The sequence below is a fragment of the Carassius auratus genome, chromosome 29, assembly GCF_003368295.1.
Source record: "Carassius auratus strain Wakin chromosome 29, ASM336829v1, whole genome shotgun sequence".
NCBI classification, from domain to species: domain Eukaryota; kingdom Metazoa; phylum Chordata; class Actinopteri; order Cypriniformes; family Cyprinidae; genus Carassius; species Carassius auratus.
In genome coordinates this window covers 10,148,897-10,154,542 of record NC_039271.1, presented here as the reverse complement: position 1 = coordinate 10,154,542, position 5,646 = coordinate 10,148,897, and the positions used below count along the sequence as shown (strand labels likewise).

At 37.6% G+C, this 5,646-nt stretch overlaps 1 long non-coding RNA gene across 1 annotated transcript; it reads left to right on the top strand.

Annotated features, from left to right (window-relative positions):
* The first annotated feature begins 295 nt into the window (after positions 1–295).
* LOC113048614 (uncharacterized) lies at positions 296–4,631 on the top strand. Its single transcript, XR_003276513.1, has 3 exons — positions 296–639; positions 755–884; positions 4,565–4,631. It is a non-coding gene; the product is annotated as an uncharacterized LOC113048614 (long non-coding RNA).
* Positions 4,632–5,646: the final 1,015 nt, after the last annotated feature.

Sequence of the window (5,646 nt, the reverse complement as noted above, 5' to 3'; positions counted from 1 at the left end):
CCAATTTTAAGTACAGCTGAAAATATGAGCCTACGCAAGCCTGTAGCAGAGATGCTCGTAGGTGAATTCAAACAAACAGGGCGCGTGTGGGAAACTGTCACGAGCTCATGACGGGCGCGCGGTGAACACCTGTGCGCACCGGCACACAGGTATAATTCATTTCCCCATTTCCAGACAGTAATTTCAGCCAGTTTAATAGAGATTCACGCACAGCCAAGCCACTGCCGCACGCGAGAGAATATGACATGACGGTTATTGACGTTTTTAAAGCGCTCGCGCGGCACATGCGCCTTAATATAAAGCACCTGGAGGGGCTCGCGCTGATTAGACCCCCAGTAAAGAAGGGTTAAAGTGCCAAAACTGACCTACACTCTCACTCATACTTAGACATCCCAAATGCAGTTTTCGAGTGCGGGATATGACTTACAGTCTGTGTTTAGACGGAAATATCTGACATTACCTGAAAGAGAAACTCGATACGAGAATGATATTCGGAAAGCTCTTGAAGTAGCTACAAACGTCACGTCGCCTGTAGCTCGCGATGCGCCTCATGTAGCGCTTCAGCCGAGCACAGTGTTTTGGATTTAAATGGTCCAATTTTGACACACGTGCTTTGCTCAACCGAGTATCGGCGCTAAGGTAGCCACTCTTGGCTCAGAGCCTGTTGTTTAGAGCACGAAACAAATTGACTTCTCCTCCCCCAAGTCTTTGCCTTTTGTAATTTGCTCTGGCGTTGTTGTTTGTGTGTGACCAGCCCCATGATTTCACCTCGTCCTTGAGAGACCAGCGCAAGTCAACCCAAATAAAACATCCCGACCCTGTTCACCTCTCCCGGAGGGTCGTTTTCCTTCGAGACACGTGGACGAAGCCGTACACCGCATTAGGTGAGTGAATTGAGACCGCATTGAACTTTAAACTTGTGATATGTGCGTGTGTTTTGGTGGTCGGTGTGAGCGCGCTCGGAGACGCGGCTGTTGTTGAGCGTCGTTAACGGGCAGGGACGATCTTTCTCCCTTTCCATAGTCATAGTAATCCAGCTGGGATTAGAGCGCGTTTCTCTCTGTTCATCAGCAACTCGATCACTCCTGTCTCAAACCACTGCAGATCTCAATCCATAAGGAGTCAGTTAAACCATTCTCATCAGCTCAGAATTGATTACTTTTCATTTAGGTACATTTGGCTATATGTGCACACGTGCATTTATTAAACTAATATACTTGATGCCTTTCCTCCAAATTCAGATTTGTCACTTTGAAGAGTTTATGAAATGTTTTCTGCAAGCCCAGGGGCTATTCATTATTTTGGAAAAAATATAAAGTAGAACAAACACTCAGAATTAAGATAAAATTATAATAAATTTACATTGTTGTAATAAAAAAAAAAAGTTATAGGATACAGTAAAAAACTTTATTGCTCTGTTGAAAAATTAAACTGCCTAATATGAACAGAAGGCAGATGTGCAATGGTGATTAGCACATATGATAAATTATGTATTCCCATAGTGTTAAACAAAGTGGATTTTATTTATTTGTAGTGAACTTACATTTTGAAAAATAAGTTGATGGTTATCCTGCTGATTAGAGGAAAGCTATTATATCAGCAAATGCATCTTTGAATTGTTGGATTGAAAATCACTTAATTTGGGGAAACGTAATTTGAATATAAAAGGCTTTGTGACATTTAAATAAGACATGAATATTAAACTTTCGAAACAGGACTCTGTGATGTGCATGTTCAAATTAAGTTACACCAATCATCATTTTATAATTTTAGGCATGTACTGTATAATCTATCAATCTATGTACAGTTTTTTTTTTTTTTTTTTGCACCTACAAATTTGACTTTCGCATAAAAGGTATTATTTAAAAAAATATTTGAATAGTTCTTAATGGTGTAAAACAGATCGCAGTGAACTCCATAAATTCCAGCTGTTGAGTTCACACATAAATCTAATGAAAAATTAACGCTGTCTTGTGTTGAGGGGAGAGAAGTAATTTGCTCGAGTAAGTCATATATTACTGTGATGGCTCTAATACGTTGATGATTGATTTCAGTGTTCACAAATTCATAAACGTTGTGATAAAGTAGTCAGATAATCAACTGGTGTGATTTTTATAATTTATTATAGGAATTAAATGTTATGTAATAGGAAGACAAGGGCTCAACAAGCAAAAGGGAAATAAAGTTCCTATGAATTCTAATGGAAATACACCATGATATTTGTTGTTTTGTCAATTAATCTAGCTTTTCTTTTTAATGGGGTCATGATGAATGCACCGAGGCTGTTCCTTTTTTGGCAAATGTTTATTAACACTGTACATGAAGTGAGTTTTGGCTATTACCCACAAAGCATTGCCTCATAATTCCGTCATAATTTGCATAAAGACTTTTTTTTTTTTTTTTCTCAGGCACTTCTAAGAGTCTCTTTTAAGAGAGAATTTGTGTTTCTTCATTTAAAGTGCATTTACTTTGTTCTGAATGAATTCTTCTCTAAGTACATAACCAGACATTTGATCTTGGATGTTGCTGGTTTTAAAACCAGTACTCAAATAGAACTATTTGAAAAAAAAACATATCATGCTGTAATAGTTATTTTAAGCTGTGTTAGTCGCAGAGTTTCTCCATATCTCCATGCATTATCAGGGATTGGTTTCCGATTGCAGGGAGGGAGAGAAAAATCACTGTGGATGCTCTCTCTCTCTCTCTCTCTCTCTCTCTCGCTCTCTCTCATTCACTCCTTTCATTCAGATGGATAAATTCACATTGGACTTCAGATTATCACTTAACTGGTTCTTTGAATACATCAATCAGACACAACAGTATTATAGACCAGGTATGTTCCTTATCCCTAAGGCTACATCTTAACTGACACTCAAAATAAAAATCATGGCTGTTTAACTGAGTGTAACTCAATAATAAAAAGTAAAACCGATAGACCAAGAAAAGTTTCTGAGTGCTTCCTAGGGGGAATTTCTAAGAGCCAGGACTTCATTTTCTGTTTTGTTTTTTCAATCACTCACCGTCATTTAGTTTCAAACCGCATGTGAATCTGAAAAAGAGAAGTTTTGAAGAACGTGCCAGCTGCTCTTTTCCATGCCATTATAATGGGCACTGAAAACTTGTTCGACTGCCACGTTTGCATCTTTTTCAGTTCCTCACAAACTCATGTCATTCTAAAAACACAGCCTTTAGGTTAAAAAAGAAGTTAAACTCTTAGGAAAATTCTTTCATTTCTTTAGTTCCATTGCTTCATGTCTTAAGTTTTTAGGTGTAAATAACCCATAAATGTGACTCGTTTTCTGAAGTAATTTCATAGCATTGTTGAAAAATATTTCCTTTTAGTCACATAGATAGAACAGAAGAATAGATCAGAATCATTTTCACCCGCCACATCTCTTCTGTTGTCCACTTGAACTGTGTGTTGATCACAGGACAGGAAACGGTAAACAAATTCTTCAACATGTGGCGGCCTGCTAGAGCATTCTTTTCCTTTTCCATTTCTCTCTCTCTCTCTCTTTAGCATGAGCGAAAAGCTTGCACTTCCTCCCACCTTTCTTACTTACTCTCTTTCCCTCTCTCTCCCACTCCAGTAAGCCAGCAGGAAGCAGATCCTGGACTACGCTGAATAGCATTTGCCAAGACATATGAATTATAAGGCTAATGGGCTTAAAAGGCTTGTCTTAACATTGTCTCTACTTAACCATGCAGAAGCTGGCTTATAGAACAGCAGAAATAGATTGGGAACCATAATACCCCAATTTTGAGGACCGGATTAGAACGGATGAAAGACACTAAGTTTCTTTACGAAACCATAAAATATTCAATTGTTGGCAAATTGAGAGATATCTCTACCCGTTGCTCTCCTCTGGCGAGCCGTCTGCCAAGTGCATTGTGATTGTGTTTTGACAAACAACTGATGTGATTCTTCTCATAACCACAGAATCTGGGACAGGTCGTCATTATCATGAGGGGTGAAAAAAAAAAAAAAAGAGAACAAAGTAACTGAGTTTCTGGGCTGGGATTGTGCAGGCAGCCCAGCAGTGAAGCACTGGCCATGTGTTCAGGCCGTCACTCTGGTGGCTTTGGGCCGGACGTCTGCACAGCTGCGTGTGACCCATGATGCTCTCACTCCCTGTCCCAGTTCAGGGCTTGTATGGGTCTCTGATTGGATACGCGTGCATCTGTGCTGTGTGCTTATTGGATTTAAGTGCTTGCTGAATTCTAGTGGGGTCCAGTGTTTGAGTTTAGTTGGATGGGATCTGAGGATAATTCCTGGCAGTTCCAGTTGTGTGGCAGGTCAGCTGCATGCCCCCCTCCCCTGCCCTCTCTCTGCACTTCTGAATAAATGAGCTATTCTGGGACATGCAAATATCCAGAAAGCTGGAGAAGTCTGTGGAATATGTTCAGTGAAGTTTTTTTTTTTTATTATTATGTTTTATGACAAGTTTGGGTCTCTTTTATTAACCTTGTGTGTGAATGGATTTGTTCATTAATTTTGTGGAGATGTTTTAATGAATCACCAGTAAGTTTGCACTTTACATTTTTTTTCTTCTTCTAAATTTAGGATAAACTTTGGTCCAGAGTGTGTCAGTGGGTGTCATCCCGTCTGCAAAAGTGAAAATGTGAATAATGTGCAGCAAAGGTTTGTAATTTGCATTTATTTAAAATAAAAGTTTCATATTTTATTATGAAACTTTTTCCTGTGCTGGCAAAGCTGAATTATCCGCAGCCATTACTAAACTCTATATCATGTGTCACAATAGAAGTAGTGGTCACACTTTATTTTAAGGTTCAATTCTCACTATCAACAAACCATCAACTATGACTTTTGTCTCAATAAATTCCTAATTTGCTGCTTATTAATGGTAAGGTAGTTGTTAAATTTAGGTCTTGGGTAGGGTTAGGGATGTAGAATATGGTCACGCTGAATAAATGCTTTATAACTACTAATAAACAGCCCATATGTTAATAAGGGGCATGCTAATAAGAATCTCGTTAATAGAGAGAATTGGTCCCTATACTAAAGTGTTACAGAAATGGTAAGATTATAAATGACTTTACTGCCACTACATACTTTTAATCAATTTAAAGCATCCTTGATGAATATAAGTATGTATGTATTGAATTTTGACCAGAGGTCCAACTTTTCCAACTCATCCCTTTGACGCATCTCAATGTGGAGCATTTTTTTTCTCTGAAATAAAAAGTTGTTCTTTTTTTTTTAAACTCTTTGACTAGAGGACAACTAACAAAGCTGTTAAAAGTAATATTAATAGAATAATAGAATGACAGACTCTTGGTCACCTTAGAAACATGAAAAGTGTTAAGTAACAAAATTGATGTACGTTTTTTTATTTATTTTTGCATGTATGCATGTTTTGAATCATAAAGAAAGTGTGAAAACCTTTTCTGCCCACATACTGTACAGTAAAAAAACCACACAATTATCAGTTATTAATGAATAACACCTACTCTCTCATAAACTGTTATGTTTTGTAATTTTTAAAGTATTTGAGGATATACGTAATTTTTTATTATTTTTCTGGTGTGTTTTTATTTGTGTATTCTATTTTGGATAACAATTTAAACTATTGCACACAAAACAAACTATGTTTAATTGCTTTACATGTCAGTCAGATGGTCTCA